Source organism: Amblyraja radiata, chromosome 24 (assembly GCF_010909765.2).
Source record: "Amblyraja radiata isolate CabotCenter1 chromosome 24, sAmbRad1.1.pri, whole genome shotgun sequence".
NCBI classification, from domain to species: domain Eukaryota; kingdom Metazoa; phylum Chordata; class Chondrichthyes; order Rajiformes; family Rajidae; genus Amblyraja; species Amblyraja radiata.
In genome coordinates this window covers 30,371,336-30,388,728 of record NC_045979.1, presented here as the reverse complement: position 1 = coordinate 30,388,728, position 17,393 = coordinate 30,371,336, and the positions used below count along the sequence as shown (strand labels likewise).

Genomic DNA, 17,393 nt, shown 5'->3' with positions numbered 1-17,393 from the left:
TCATTTAAAAATAAATTGGATAGGCATATGGATGAGAAGGGAATGGAGGGTTATGGTCTGAGTTCAGGCAGGTGGGACTAAGGGAAAAAATGTTGTTCGGCACGGACTTGTAGGGCCGAGATGGCCTGTTTCCGTGCTGTAATTGTTATATGGTTATATGGTTATATGGTTATAAATAACAGATAATGGGCTATTAATGTTCAGAGTTTTGTCCGAGCCAAGTTTAATAGCCTGATGGCTGTGGGGAAGTAGCTATTCCTGAACCTGGTCGTTGCAGTCTTCAGACTCCTGTACCTTCTACCTGAAGGTAGCAGGGAGATGAGTGTTTGGCCAGGATGGTGTGGGTCCTTGATGATACTGCCAGCCTTTTTGAGGCAGGGACTGCGGAGCACCAGAACCTAAATCATGAATACATCAGGAAGTGTAAAATAGAAAATAAACAAGGTGCAAAAGATAATGTTATTCCTACAGTGAAAGTGCAGATAAAAAAAAGTGCAAAGGCCACACAAGATAGACTGGAAGATCAGGTATTGCTCCTTAACATATGAGCCATCAGTTAAAATGGGAGAATCTGTTCTTGAATTTGATGGTTGTACTGTGGTTCGTGCCCTGAGGTCTGGAATTTTTTTCCTTCAGTAGTTATGTAATTCCTTTTGAAAGAAACAATTGATTCAATTTCCATCACTCTCTAAGGCCATGAGTTCCAAATCATTCCTCCTTGTTTTGTGAATCAGCCGTCCTCTTAGACAAAGCCTTAGATCATCTGCCCAACTGTCTCTTTAGTTTAGTTTTAGAAATACAGTGTGGAAACAGGCCCTTCGGCCCACCGAGCCCGCGCCGACCAGCGATCAGTCCCACTTGGATGACCTAATCCACGAGTTTAGAAGACCCTAGACTAGTTGAAAAAATGTCAAGGTTGTGTTGACTCGCCGAAGTAAAAGACCTCCTATGACCTCAATGACCTAAAAAACGTCACCTATTCCTTTGCTCCATAGATGCTGCCTCACCCGCTGAGTTTCTCCAGCATTTTGTCTACCTTCGATTTTTCTAGCATCTGCAGTTCTTTCTTAAACATCTCTGCCTTTAAAATATTTTTTTGTTCAAACCATCTGCCTGTTAACCCCCCCCTCCCCTCACCTATATCCACCTATCAATTTGTCCTGCCTATTCTCTCTCCCAGTTTTCTCCCACTCCCCCATCCCCCCCTCCCTCTCCCTCCCCCTAGTCTGAAGAAGAATCTCGTCCCGATCATTTCCTGTCCATGTTCGCCAGCGATGCTGCCTGACCCGCTGACTTACTCCAGCTGTTTGTGTTCCTTTCTTTTTAAAAATAGAATCCATAGATGACTTAGGGGAGGCATTGAGGTACAACGGAAGTCTTGTTTCAAGAACAGTAGCTCATTTTGTTTCCATTTTACTCGAGGGGAGAATTAGCATCACTGCCTCCTGATTTCCCGCAAGGAAATCATCCAAAGCTGCTCGCTGTATCATCTTGGCTGAGCGGTTGACATTCTCTGTTTGTTGAATTCCCTCACCAGATACAAGGAGAGTATAATCGAGCAGGGACCTTCCTTGCAGCAGTGCGGGATCTCCACGCAGTTAGAACTGTTCCTTTCATGTTCATTCTTGAACGACATTCTTGCCATAGAGGGAGTACAGAGAAGGTTCACCAGACTGATTCCTGGGATGTCAGGACTTTCATATGAAGAAAGGCTGGATAGACTCGGCTTGTACTCGCTAGAATTTAGAAGATTGAGGGGGGATCTTATAGAAACTTACAAAATTCTTAGGGGGTTGGACAGGCTAGATGCAGGAAGATTGTTCCCGATGTTGGGGAAGTCCAGAACAAGGGGTCACCGTTTAAGGATAAGGGGGAAATCTTTTAGGACCGAGATGAGGAAAACATTTTTCACACAGAGAGTGGTGAATCTCTGGAATTCTCTGCCACAGAAGGTAGTTGAGGCCAGTTCATTGGCTATATTTAAGAGGGAGTTAGATGTGGCCCTTGTGGCTAAAGGGATCAGGGGGTATGGAGAGAAGGCAGGTACAGGATACTGAGTTGGATGATCAGCCATGATCATATTGAATGGCGGTGCAGGCTCGAAGGGCCGAATGGCCTACTCCTGCACCTATTTTCTATGTTTCTATGTTTCTATAAGTCACAGGAGCAGAAATAGGTGCAGGACACAGACGCAAAGAACTCAGCGACTCAGGCAGCATCTCCGGAGAAAAGGAATAGGTAACGTTTCGGGTCAAGAAGGACACAGCAGGCAGTGAAGAAAGCGAATGGCATGTTGGCCTTTATAACAAGCGGAATCGAATATAGGAGCAAAGAGGTCCTTCTGCAGTTATACAGAGCCCTAGTGAGACCACACCTGGAGTATTGTGTGCAGTTTTGGTCCCCTAATTTGAGGAAGGACATTCTTGCTATTGAGGGAGTGCAGCGTAGGTTTACAAGATTAATTCCACGGATGGTGGGACTGTCATATGCTGAGAGAATGGAGCAGCTGGGCTTGTACACTCTGGAGTTTAGAAGGATGAGAGGGGATCTCATTGAGACATATAAGATTGTTAAGGGCTTGGACACGCTAGAGGCAGGAAACATGTTTCCGATGTTGGGGAAGTCCAGAACCAGGGGCCACAGTTTTAGAATAAGGAGTAAGCCATTTAGAACGGAGACGAAGAAACACTTTTACTCACAGAGAGTGGTGAGTCTGTGGAATTCTCTGCCTCAGAGGGCAGTGGAGGCAGGTTCTCTGGATGCTTTCAAGAGAGAGCTAGATATGGCTCTTAAAAATAGCGGTCAGGGGATATGGGGATTGGGTACTGATTGGGGATGATCAGCCATGATCACATTGAATGGCGGTGCTGGTTCGAAGGGCCGAATGGCGTACTCCTGCACCTATTGTCTATTGTCTATTGTTTCGACCCAAACGTCCATGTTATCCAGAGAAGTTACCTGACCCGCTGAGTTACTCTACCATGTGGTGTTCCAGGTGTAGAGGGGTATGGGCTGAACAAGGGCAGGTGGCACCAGCATAGATGGGGCATCTTGGTTGGCATGGGCAACTGTATCTGTACACTATGGACGGTTCGGTTGTCATGATGAATTGTGTTTCCGCTGACTGGAAAGCAGATGACAAATAAATGCTGTTCATTGTACCTCGGTACACGTGACAATAATAAACTAAACCGAATAAGGACCTGTTGCTTTCATTTAACTCCTTCCCACTTGGGTGGTTAGGGACACTTGCATAGCATAATATGGCTTACAAAATGTGTAGGAAGGAACTGCAGATGCTTGTTTACGCTGAAGTTGGACGCAAAATGATGGAGTAACTCAGCGGTTCAGGCAGCATCTCTGGAGGGAAGGAATGGGTGACGTTTTGGGTCGAGACCCTTCTTCAGACCGAACACCACCCATTCCTTCTCTCCAGCGATGCTGCCTGTCCTGCTGAGTTACTGCAGCGTTTTGTGTCTGTCTTGGCTGACAAAATGATTGATAAATTGAATTCATCAGGACCGCTGGAGGGGCTGATGTAATCTTCTCAGATAGTTGCCATTTTCTCTCTCGATGTGGCGTTGCATTTAGAACAGGTTTTCCCAGGATGTTTATTCAACCTCACCGCTGGCGTTTCCCTAGTTACTAGTCAGGCACTGAATAGACTGAATGAGTTCTGACTGCCTTCACTGGCTGCGATAGATGGCCAACGTAATTATCCCCTTATTAATTCAGCAGCTTCTGACATCAGTGCGGCTATTCCAGTTGGCTGGGAAACCCAAGACCCCTCTCTTTGTCCACACTTCCTTTGGGATGTGGGCTGTGTAAGAATACGGGCGGCACGGTGGCGCAGCAGTAGAGTTGCTCCAGAGACCTGGGTTCGATCCTGACTACGGGTGCTGTCTGTACGCCATTTGTACTTTCTCCCCGTGACCTGCGTGGGTTTTCTCTGGGTGCTCCGGTTTCCTTCCCACACTCCAAAGTTGTGCGAGTTTGTAGGTTAATTGACTTCGGTAAAAAATTGCAATAGGATAGTGCTAGTGATCGCTTCTGTCATTTCCTGTATTTGACCTTTCAAAATACAACAGCTTACATAGAAACATAGAAATTAGGCGTGGACTCAGTGAGCCGAGGGACCTGTTTCCACGCTCCATCTTGAAAGTCTAATTTGGGACATTTACATAGAAACATAGAAACATAGAAAATAGGTGCAGGAGTAGGCCATTCGGCCCTTCGAGCCTGCACCGCCATTCAATATGATCATGGCTGATCATCCAACTCAGTATCCTGTACCTGCCTTCTCTCCATGCCCCCTGATCCCTTTAGCCACAAGGGCCACATCTAACTCCCTCTTAAATATAGCCAATGAACTGGCCTCAACTACCTTCTGTGGCAGAGAATTCCAGAGATTCACCACTCTCTGTGTGAAAAATGTTTTCCTCAACTCGGTCCTAAAAGATTTCCCCCTTATCCTTAAACTGTGACCCCTTGTTCTGGACTTCCCCAACATCGGGAATAATCTTCCTGCATCTAGCCTGTCCAACCCCTTAAGAATTTTGTAAGTTTCTATAAGATCCCCCCTCAATCTTCTAAATTCTAGCGAGTACAAGCCGAGTCTATCCAGTCGGTGTTGAACCGAGATGCCTGGTGTTTACACAGACCCCTGCTGTGCTAACCCACCCTCTCCCCTCTTTGAGAGACACAGACTGCTTGTGGTAGCTATTTGTTCTGTTGTGAATTGAAGGTAGAACATAGAACAGGAACATGTCCTTCAACCCACATTGTTTGTACCGAACATGATGCCAAGCTAAACTCATCTCATCTACCCGTACATGTTCCATATCCCTCTATTCCCTGCACTTCCATGTGCCTATCCAAAAGCCTCTTAAACGCCACTGTGGCGTTTCTGCCTCACCGCTGCCCCTGGCCATGCGTTCCAGACACCCACTGCCCTCTGTGTTAAAGACTTGTCGCACACATCTCCATTAAACTTTCCCCCTCTCACCTTAAGACTATGAACTGCAGATGCTGGAAAATCGAAGGTAGACAAAAGTGCTGGAGAAACTCAGCGGGTGCAGCAGCATCTATGGAGCGAAGGAAATAGGCAACATTTCGGGCCGAAACTCCTTGGGTTGCCTATTTCCTTTGCTCCATAGATGCTGCTGCACCCGCTGAGTTTCTCCAGCACTTTAAACTACCACCTGAAGACCATGTTCTCTAGTGTTGAACATTTCCACCCTGGGATAAAGGTTCTAACTGCCTACCCTATCTATGCCTTGGGTAATTTTAATATACTTCTATCAAATCTCCCCTTTAATCTCTGACGTCCCAGAGAAAACAATCCAAGTCTATCCAACCTCTCCCTGTAGCTGAAACCCTCTAATCCAGGCAGCATTCTGAAATTGAATCATTATACACTCTGTGTAGGAAAGAACTGGAGATGCTGGTCTGACAATCGAAGGTAGACACAAAATGCCGGAGTAACTCAGCGGGACAGGCAGCATCTCTGGAGCGAAGGAGTGGGTGACGTTTCGGGTCGAGACCCTTCTTCAGACATTAAACCGTCTTTAGCTTTGACTTTCCCGTTAGCGTGGAGACATTAAATGTAAAAATAGAATATGTGTAAATGATCTGAATCCACCGGCACTGTATTTCACTTGTCATTCATGACATCCAACTTGACAGCGTTCAGCAGAGGAGTTGCTGTGGTGGCGCAGCGGTAGAGTTGCTGCCTTCCAGAGCCAGAGTCCCGGGTTCGATCCTGACTACGGGTGCTGTCTGTATGGATGTTGTACATTCTTCCTGTCACCATGTAGGTTCTCTCTGGCTTCCTCCCACATTCCAAAGATGTGCGGGTTTGTAGGTCAATTGGGTTCTGTAAAGAAAATTGGCCCTAGTGTTTGTAGGATAGTGCTGGTGTAAGGGAACACTGGTCGCGCGGACTCGGTGGGCTGAGGGACCGGTTTCCACGCTGCATCTCTAAACTCTAAAGTAAACAAAAGTAAAGTAAATTTCATTATTCCAGTTCTTAACCGATGCATATGCCAGTGTGCCACCGAAACTTAGTCTGATTTGCCTCAGTCTTAGGAGAGGAATCCAAAAATGATTTGTTATTTGTTGCAGAAAGCATTTAAAAGAATAAACAGCAATTAGAGATATACAAAGATCGCAGAGAGATATAGGGCTTTTGATTTAGTTTAGTTTAGAGATACAGCGCAGGCAAAGGCCCTTCGGCCCACCGAGTCCGTGCCGACCAGCGATCCCCATGTACCTGCACTCTCCTGCACACCAGGGACAATTTACAATTTTTACCAAAGCCAATTAACCTGCAAACCCGTACGCCTTTGGAGTGTGGGAGGAAGCTGCAGCACCCGGAGAAAACCCATGGGGAGAACGTACAAACTCTGCACAGACAGCACCCATAGCCAGGATCGAAGTGGCATTCTCTGCCACAGAATGGAATTCGCTGCCACAGAGTTGAATTCCCTGCCACAGAAGGCAGTGGAGGGCAATTCACTGGATATTTTCAAGAGAGAGTTAGATTTAGCTCTTCGGGCTAAAGGAATCAAGAGATATGGGGGAAAAAGTAGGAACGGGGTTTTGATTTTAGATTATCAGCCTTGATCATATTGAATGGCGGTGCTGGCTCGAAGTGCCGAATGGCCTACACCTGCACCTATATTTCTATGTTTCTGTGAACCCGGGTCTTTGGCGCTGTAAGGCAGCAACTCTACCGCTGCGCCACAGTGCCGACCCAAAGTCATTCTGACTTGCAGCCTTTGGATAGGAAACCAAAATGAGTTGGCATTTTTGCAAGAAGCATTTAACTGAATACCATGCAGGATTGGAGATAAACAGAGATCTTTGAGAGATATAGGGCTGGAGGAGGAGGAGGAGGAGGAGGAGGAGGTAACCAAAATGGGAGAAAATGATGGAGAGTTTTTGATGAGAATGTGAAAGATGCAATGTTGGTCACAGGGATGACGAGTGCTATGGGATGTGGTGTTATGTGCAGATCTATCCATATATGCTCAAGAGAGAGATTGCTTAAGATCTCAGAGATATGCATTGCCACTAAATCACTTTCAAGTTTATCTGCTGTTGTTAGCAACATCTTGTTAACTTCGCAGATGGCAAAGTGGAGTAGTGAAGAAGGGTATCAAAGGACACAGAGGGACGTAGATCAGTTGGGAGTTGAAGAAGGGACTGCAGATGCTGGAAAATCGAAGGGAGACAAAAGTACTGGAGAAACTCAGCAGGTGCAGCAGCATCTATGGAGCGAAGGAAATAGGCAACGTTTCGGGACGAAACGTTGCCTATTTCCTTCGCTCCATAGATGCTGCTGCACCCCGCAGAGTTTCTCCAGTACTTTTGTCTACCTTAGATCAGTTGGGAACTTTGGCAGAGAAAGGACAGCACAGCGATGCAGCGGTTGAGCTGCTGCCTTACAGCGCCAGAGACCCGGGTTCAATCCTGACTACGGTTGCTGTCCGTGCTGTGTTTGTACGTTCTCCCCGTGACAGTGTAGGTTTTCTCCGGTTCTCCGGTTTTCTCCCATCCTCCAAAGGCGTACAGGTTTGTAGGTTAAATGGCTGGGTATAATTGTAAATTGTCCCTAGTGTGTGTAGGATAGGGTTAGTGTGCGGGGGATCGCTGGTCGGCGTGGACTCGGTGGGCCGAAGGGCCTGTTTCTGCTCTGTACCTCTAAACTAAACCAAATGGCGGATGGAGTTTAATCTTGGATAAGTGTAAGCTGGCAGGGAACATAAAAACTGACTGCAAAAGTTTTTACAGATATGTGAAGAGAAAAAGATTAGTTAAAACAAATGTAGGTCCCTTGCAGTCAGAAACAGGTGAATTGATCATGAGGAACAAAGACATGGCAGATCAATTGAATAACTACTTTGGTTCTGTCTTCACTAAGGAAGACATAAATAATCTGCCAGAAATAGCAGGGGACCGGGGGTCAAATGAGATGGAGGAACTGAGTGAAATCCAGGTTAGCCGGGAAGTGGTGTTAGGTAAATTGAATGGATTAAAGGCCGATAAATCCCCAGGGCCAGATAGGCTGCATCCCAGAGTACTTAAGGAAGTAGTCGCAGAAATAGTGGATGCATTAGTGATAATTTTTCAAAACTCTTTAGATTCTGGAGTAGTTCCTGAGGATTGGAGGGTAGCTAATGTAACCCCACTTTTTAAAAAGGGAGGGAGAGAGAAAACGGGGAATTACAGACCAGTTAGTCTAACGTCGGTAGTGGGGAAACTGCTAGAGTCAGTTATTAAAGATGGGATAGCAGCACATTTGGAAAGTGATGAAATGATAGGGCAAAGTCAGCATGGATTTATGAAAGTTAATCTTGTCTGACGAATCTTATAGAATTTTTCGAGGATGTAACTAGTAGAGTGGATAAGGGAGAACCAGTGGATGTGTTATATCTGGACTTTCAGAAGGCTTTCGACAAGGTCCCACATAAGAGATTAGTATACAAACTTAAAGCACACGGTATTGGGGTTTCAGTATTGATGTGGATAGAGAACTGGCTGGCAGACAGGAAGCAAAGAGTAGGAGTAAACGGGTCCTTTTCACAATGGCAGGCAGTGACTAGTGGGGTACCGCAAGGCTCAGTGCTGGGACCCCAGCTATTTACAATATATATTAATGATTTGGACGAGGGAATTGAATGCAACATCTCCAAGTTTTGGATGACACGAAGCTGGGGGGCAGCGTTAGCTGTGAGGAGGATGCTAGGAGGCTGCAAGGTGACTTGGATAGGCTGGGTGAGTGGGCAAAAGCATGGCAGATGCAGTATAATGTGGATAAATGTGAGGTTATCCACTTTGGCGGCAAAAACAGGAAAGTAGACTATTATCTGAATGGTGGCCGATTAGGAAAAGGGGAGATGCAACGAGACCTGGGTGTCATGGTACACCAGTCATTGAAAGTAGGCAATGACTGGATGCATCAGTCTGAAGAAGGGTTTCGGCCCGAAACGTCACTTATTTCCTTCGCTCCATAGATGCTGCTGCACCCGCTGAGTTTCTCCAGCATTTTTGTGTACCTTCGATTTTCCAGCATCTGCAGTTCCTTCTTGAACACATTGAAAGTAGGCTTTCAGGTGCAGCAGGTAGTGAAGAAAGCGAATGGTATGTTAGCATTCATAGCAAAAGGATTTGAGTATAGGAGCAGGGAGGGTCTACTGCAGTTGTACAGGGTCTTGGTGAGACCACACCTGGAGTATTGCGTACAGTTTTGGTCTCCTAATCTGGGAAAATACATTCTTGCTATAGAGGGAGTACAGAGAAGGTTCACCAGACTGATACCTGGGATGTCAGGACTTTCATGTCTAGAAAGACTGGATAGACTTGGCTTGTACTCGCTAGAATTTAGAAGATTGAGGGGGGATCTTATAGAAACTTACAAAATTCTTAAGGGGTTGGACAGGCTAGATGCAGGAAGGTTGTTCCCGATGTTGGGGAAGTCCAGAACAAGGGGTCACAGTTTAAGGATAAGGGGGAAATCTTTTAGGACCGAGATGCGAAAAACATTCTTCACACAGAGAGTGGTGAATCTTTGGAATTCTCTGCCACAGAAGGTAGTTGAGGCCACAGTTCATTGGCTATATTTAAGAGGGAGTTAGCTGTGGCCTTTGTGGCTAAAGGGATCAGGGGGTATGGAGAGAAGGCAGGTACAGGATACTGAGTTGGATGATCAGCCATGATCATATTGAATGGCGGTGCAGGCTCGAAGGGCCGAATGGCCTACTCCTGCACCTATTTTCTATGTTTCTATGTTTCTATGTCCCAAATTAGACTTTCAAGATGGAGCGTGGAAACAGGTCCCTCGGCTCACTGAGTCCACGCCTAATTTCTATGTTTCTATGTAAGCTGTTGTATTTTGAAAGGTCAAATACAGGAAATGACAGAACCCTGAGAGGCATTGATGTACAGAGGGACCTTGGAGTGCAAGGTGACAGCTTCCTGAAAGTGGCAACATTAGTAGGTAGGGGGGTAAGGAAAGTGTTAAGCATGCTTGCTTTCAGGTGGATGGGGCATTTTAGTATAAATATTAGTTGGTCGTTACAGCTGTATAAAAGTTTGGTTAGGGCCATGTTTGCAATTTTAGAGATACAGCACGGAAACAGGCCCTGCAGCATTTTGTGTCCATTTTACTTGTTCTTCCAGAGACTTTCAGCATGACCAGAAGCATTTTTATAACAATTAACTATATTTTGAAGAGCGATTATTGTGGTATTTCTGGGAACTGGAGCTGGCTATATCTGCACAGTGATATCCCACGGAGCCATGGTGCAGATAATCCATGTTTGCGGTGTTGCCAGGGGATTGGCTGGATTCATAGTCCTGATATTTTAATCAAAATGGAAACTAAGTGCTGGAGTAACTCAATAGGCCAAGCAGCATTTCTGGAGAACATGGATAGGTGACGATTCAGGTTGTGACGCTTCCTCAGGCTGAAGAGGTAGTAGAGGCGGGTACTATTGCAACGTTCACTAAATATTTGGATAGTTACTCGGAGAGGATAGGTTTGGACGGATATGGGCCAAACGCAGGCAGATGGAACTAGTGTAGATGGCACAAGTTGGTCGGCGTAGGCAAGTTGGGCTGAAGGGCCTGTTCCCACACTGTGTGACTATCTCTCTATTTCTCTATCTCTATCTCTCTATCTCTCTCTCGATCTATCTCTATCTCTCTCTCTCGATCTATCTTTCTCTCTATCTCTCTCTCTCTCGATCTATCTCTCTATCTCCATATCTCTCTATCTCTCTCTCGATCTATCTCTATCTCTCTCGATCTATCTCTCTCTCGATCTATCTTTCTCTCTATCTCTCTCTCTCGATCTATCTCTCTATCTCTCTCTCGATCTATCTCTCTCGATCTATCTCTCTCTCCATCTCTCTCTCGATCTTTCTCTCTCTCTCTCCATCTCTCTCTCGATCTTTCCCTCTCTACCTCTCTCTACCTCTCTCTATCTCTCTCTCTCTCTCCAGAGGTGACATTTCAGGTCGGGACCCTTCTTCAGACAAAAGAAGCATCCCAACTCTCACCTATCCATGTTCTCCAGAGATGCTGCCTGGCCCACCAAGTTCTGGGTCACTTTTTTGTAAACCAGCATCTGCCGTTCCTTGCTTATCCTGACGTTGTGATGATTGGCAACTCTGGATGGTTTTCACCTGCAGCGAGAGAAAGCCCCAGTTTGTACCCACTGGAGCTGGCTGCTACAAATTAGCTGGGCAACAGCTTCAGGCTCAGGCCATGCTTATCTTAATCAGCAAGTAGAGAATCTTCTTGGAGGTATGGAGTCCAATTACTTGTGCTTCATTTGACAAGCCTTCTTGTAATTGTAGATTAGTGTCAAGCATTTGACTTTTGATGAAAGAAAGGCATCAAGAAGGAGATTAATTAGTTCAGTGCCTTAATCCTGCTTTACAGTAAAGCACCGATGACCTAGGAAAGCTGGAGCCCACAATGATCCATTGCGGGTAGTGGAAGAGGTGATAACGAAGGGATACAAATTTGATCATGCTTATGAACGAAAAATTAGCGAAATGCTCACACAACAATTGATCGGACAACATTTTGAGAGTTTAGAGATACAGCGCGGAAACAGGCCCTTCGGCCCACCCCCACCGAGTCCACCCCGACCAGCGATCACCAGCACTACCCTAACACAAATGGGACAATTTACAATCTTTACCGAAACCTGTACGTCTTTGGAGTGTGGGAGGAAACCTGAGAACCCGGGGAAAACCCACACGGTTCACGGGGAGAACATACAGACAGCATCCGTAGTCAGGATCGAACCCGGGTCCCTGCTGCTGTAAGGCAGCAACTCTATCGGTGCACCACCGTGCCGCGAGAGAAAAAGACGGTTTTGACTTTATTTAATCTTTAAAGTAAATTAATTTACATCAAAGAAACTTAGACGGGAAAGTGTCCCAGAAATGGTTACTAGGTTTTAACTTTTCCTTTCAAGTCCAACAAAAATCTAGCGAGGGAGATTGAAGTTCACGGCTCTTTGAAACTCAATGATTCTTCACATAAAACCACATCTGGAAAGAATGCCCCAGAGACTGTTATCGGGATGTTGAGAAACAAGAGAGGCTTGTGAGATCTGCCCAAAACTGCTGTTCCATTCCACGTAACTTGGCACAATCTGGTAGACTGACCACCAATACCCACAAGCCTGAGAAGGTTCTATTGACTTCTTAGTTTTATTTTTTTTTAATTTTTAGAGATGCAGCGTGGAAACAGGCCCTCCGGATCCGCGCCCGACCAGCGATCCCCGCGCATTAACACTATCCTACACTCACTAGGGACAATTTAAAAAAAAAAAACATTTACCAAGCCAATTAACCTACAAACCTGTACGTCTTTGGACTGTGAGAGGAAACCGAAGATCTTGGAGAAAAACCCACGCAGGTCACGGGGAGAACGTACAAACTCCGTGCAGACAGCGCCCGTGGTCGGGATCGAACCCGGGTCTCCGGCGCTGCATTCGCTGTTAGGCAGCAACTCTACCGCTGCGCCACCGTGACCGCCCTTGTGCCACCGTGACCGCATGTGGTCTGTTTCATGCTCAGATAAAGTGCGGCATAATATTTGGCGTCGCTTTCCATCGCTGCAATTCATTTTCATTTCTGCAAATTCCCCGCTGTCATCAGGCTTCTGAACGGCCTGTCCATTAGACTCGCCTCCATTCCACTGCGGACACTGGACTTTGGTGATGGAACTTGGGGCGGCACGATGGCGCAGCGGTAGAGTTGCTGCCTTTCAGCGGTAGAGTTCAATCCTGACCACGGGTGCTCTCTTGAACGTTCTCCCCGTGACTGTGTGGGTTTCCTCCCGGTGCTCCGGTTTCCCTCCACCATCCCAAAGGCAGGCGCGTTTGTAGATGGATTGCCCACATTAAATTGCCCCCAGTGTGTAGGGAGTGAGATGAGAAAGTGTGAACGGGTGACGGATTGTTGGCGCTGACACAGTGGGCCTGTTACCATGCCGTATCTCTAAACTCTATGTGCAAATTGTAACTGACCATTAGAACATCGGAGGTTGAGGGGAGACTTGATGGTAGTATATCAAATGATGAGAGGCAAAGATAGGGTAGACAGTCAGAATCTTTTTTTCCCAGGGTTGAAATGTCCAGCACTATGGGGCATAGCTATAAGGTGAGAGGAGGGAAGTTTAATAGAGGGTTTTGGTCCGAAGCGTTGCCTATTTCCTTCGCTCCATAGATGTTGCCACACCCGCTGAGTTTCTCCGACAATTTTATCTACCATCGATTTTCCAGCATCTGCAGTTCCTTCTTGGAAGTTTAGTGGAGATGTGCGGGGCAAGTTTTTTACACAGACAGTGGTGGTGTGGTGTGGTGTGGTGTGGTGTGGTGTGGTGTGGTGGGGTGGGGTGGGGGGGGGGGGGGGGGGGGGGCTAGAGCGCATTGCCAGTGGTGGTGGTCGTGGAGGCGCCATTTAAGAGGCTTTTATATAGGAAGTGAAGGGAATAGAGGGAGATGGATCGTGTACAGGCAGATGAGATCAGTTAAACTTGCAATCATGTTCAGTACAAACATTGTGGGCCGAAGGGCCCGTTCCTGTGCTGTACTGTTCTCCGCACTGTAATGAAGTATTCACATGTGGTGAGCATTAGGGTGCTGCTTTTTAATTGGCAACTGATCATGTTGCTTGCTTGACTGCAGCAGAAACTAATGTTATTTGTCTTTTAATACCTCTAAGATTGGACAGTCATTTTGAGGACTTTCTTTTACCTGAAATGGAATGTTTGGGTCAAGTCAAATTACACTCTAGATTTTAGAGATACTGCGCGGAAACGGGCCCTTCAGCCCACCGAGTCCACCCCGACCAGCGATCACCTCGTATACAATAACCTACAAACCTGTACGTCTTTGGAGTGTGGGATGAAACTGGAGCACCCGGGGAAAGCCCATGCGGTCATGGGAATAACGTACAAATCCGTACAGACAGCACCTGTAGTCAGGATTGAACCTGAGTCTCTGGTGCTGTGAGGCAGCAACTCTACCGCTGCGCCACCGTGCCACCCTCTGTGTCTCCGTGCTGTCAAGTCAAGAGAGTTTATTGTCATGTGTCCCAGATAGGACAATGACATTCTTGCTTGCTGCAGCACAACAGGGTATTGTAAGCATAAACACAGAACAGTTCAGTTCAGTATACACATGGCATCAACTGTAGCATTACTCTGCTTCCCAATGGGATAAGATCATAAGAGATAGGAGAAGAATTAGACCATTCGGCCCATCTTTTAAGGCAGTGATTTACACTTGTAGATGCCCCTCGGCGGTGGGGAGGTGGGTGCCCGTGATGGACTGGGCAGTGTCCACCACTTTTTGCAATCTTCGTCATTCCCTGCATTTGGTCAACATCCAGCGACTGTTGCTGAATGTGTGTTGGGCCGGAGACTCAAGGGAGGATTGCTAAAGTACACCAACTCCTAATGAACCTTAGCCAAGCAACAGTCAGCACCCTCAGGAGAGCAACGGGAAAACCAGATGAACAAAGTCCCCTCTTTGTAGCTGAAACTTTGTCAACGCATTTTATAATAAATGTTATATAACAGAAAATAGTCAACAGCTTCTCGAAGAGACAACAACAGTGAGATCACAAGTGACTAAATAAAGCTTTTCTTTGACAACTTCTTCTTCTGGTGAATTGTTATTGTTTTCTTATAGATTTTCTGATTTTTTGCCTTGTTCCTTACAAAATTGCTCAGTGAGAAAAAAAAAGAGATAAACTATTTATTAAGAACCATACGATGGTCGTGTTTAAGGGGCTTTTAGACAGGCACATGGAAAAGGTGTTAAGGAGTTAGGCTATTCGGCCCCTCAAGTCTACTCCGCCATTCAATCATGTCTGATCCATCTCCATCCTAATCCCATTCTCTTGCCTTCTCCCCATAACCTCTGACACCCGTACTAATCAAGAATCTATCTATCTCTGCCTTAAATATATCCACTGACTTGGCCTCCACAGCCTTCAGTGGCAAAGATTTCCACAGATTCACCACCCTCTGACTGAATGAATTCCTTCTCATCTCCTTCCTAAAACGCCCTTTAATTCCGAAGGTTTCTGATGGTTTCTTTCTCCTCGCAAAGTTGTTGACTCCTGGAAAACGCCGGGGTAACTCAGCGGGACAGGCAGCATCTCTGGAGAGAAGGAATGGGTGACGTTTTGGGTCGAGACCCTTCCTCAGACTAAAACTAAAGCTGCTGGATGTAGGCCTGGATGTCAGGGCCCACAGTGTCAGGCTGGGAGTGTTTGCTTCCAGGAGTCAACATCTTTGAGGTGAGAGGGTTTATTTTGAAGGAGAAGAGTGGACAAGTCTTTTACACGCGAGGGTTATGGGTGCCTGGGGTGGTGTGGAGGCGGACACGACAGTGGCGTTTAAGATGTTTTTGGATAGGCACATGGATATGTTTTGATTAGTACGGGTGTCAGGGGCTATGGGGAGAAGGCAGGAGAATGGGGTTAGGAGGGAGAGATAGATCAGCCATGATTGAATTGCGGAGTAGACTTGATGGGCTGAATGGCCTAATTCAGCTCCTATCACTTATGATGGGGTAACAACATATCGCCTCAGCGCAGAGGGAGAATAAGGAGGGATGAGACAGAGACTTTAAGACTTTTTCCTCCATCACAGTGAGGTGGTGCCTGGTGAACTCACTGTGGTGGATGTTAATTTGTGTTTATTGTGTGTTTTGTTGGATAGATAGATAGATAGATAGATAGATAGATAGATAGATAGATAGATAGATAGATAGATAGATAGATAGATAGATAGATAGATAGATAGATAGATAGATAGATAGATAGATAGATAGATAGATAGATAGATAGATAGATAGATAGATAGATAGATAGATAGATAGATAGATAGATAGATAGATAGATAGATAGATAGATAGATAGATAGATAGATAGATAGATAGATAGATAGATAGATATAATTTATTGCCACACAACCAGGGTCGGTGGAAATTTGGGTTGTCAGCAGCGATACAATAATAAAGAACACACAATAAAAATGTAACACAAACATCCACCACAGCATTCATCACTGAGGTGGAAGGCACAAAAATTTGGCCAGTCGTCCTCCATTTCCCCCCCGTGTACAGGACCAGAGTCCAGAGTCAGTCCAGGATCGGCTCTTCCTCACCGGAGACCGCGGCTTTAAGTTGTTGTAGGCCGCAGGCCGGCGGTCGTGATTTAAAGTCTCCGCCGCAGCCAGAAGCACCGTAGACTGCAGGGCCGGCGGTCGAAGCTCCCCTCCAGGGGTGATGGTAAGTCCATGCCGGACCCGCGGTAGAAGTTGGCCGCGGGCCGGCAGTGATGGCTTCTTCTTCCCCCCGGGTCCCCCACGAGGGATCCCGGGCTGTAGATGCCGCGCCAGCTGGAGCTGTGCAGACCGCGGCTTCAGGCTGCGACTTCAGGCTGCCGGCTGCCCCGGGCCAGCGAAACGGAGCGCTCCCCTCCAGCGAGCCCCAGCGAGGGCTCACCCGTTCCACATCGAGAGTCCACGCTGCGCCCGCCGCTGAAGCCCCGGGCTCGTCTCCGGGAAAGGCCGCGCCGATCCTTGATGTTAGGCCACGGGGGAGGCGACCTGGAAAAAGTCGCCTCTCCATGGAGGAGGCGACCGAAGCGGTTTCCCCCTTACCCCCCCCCACACCACCCCCCACACAAAACACACGAAGGAACATTAAATACATACTTTAAAACATACTAAAAAATAAAAAGAAAGTTGAAAAAACTGACGCGCTGCTGACATGGCTGCACACAGAGGAACGCCCCCCTAAATTATTATATGTATGACTGCAGGCAACGAAATTTCGTTCAGACCGAAAGGTCTGAATGACAAATAAAGGAATCTAATCTAATCTAATCTAATCCATATGCAGGGAATGGAAGGATATTGATCAAATGCAGGCAGATGGGAATTTCCTTATCATCATGTTCGGCACAGATACAGACCAAAGTGCCTATTCCTGTGCTGCTCTGTTCTATATACTAAGTTGAATAATTATTTTTCTTCCCTGTCCTAGACTCGTTGTCCTCCTTCACTTGGTAATGCATCCTTGAGGTGCTAAAGGTGATATTTCACCAAATAGTTGTTGCATTCTCTGGGACAATTGAAAAGAACGTTCTGTCCTTTGACAAAGTGCTGGAATAACTCAGCGGGCAGAGTAGCCTCTGAGGAGATATTGGTCAAAGGTGGGCAAATGACGTACAGGTTTGTAGGTTCATTTGCCTTTGGTAAAATTGTAAATTGTCCCAGGTACGTAGGACAATGCGGGGATCGCCGGTGGTCAGGGGCGGAAAACCCGGGGGGGCCAGAGGGGACACGTCCCC

At 46.6% G+C, this 17,393-nt stretch overlaps 1 protein-coding gene across 1 annotated transcript in view; it reads left to right on the top strand.

Annotated features, from left to right (window-relative positions):
• cdk18 (cyclin dependent kinase 18) overlaps nucleotides 1-17,393 on the top strand; it is an 83,999-nt gene that overhangs the window by 11,400 nt on the left and 55,206 nt on the right. The window lies entirely within an intron of this gene.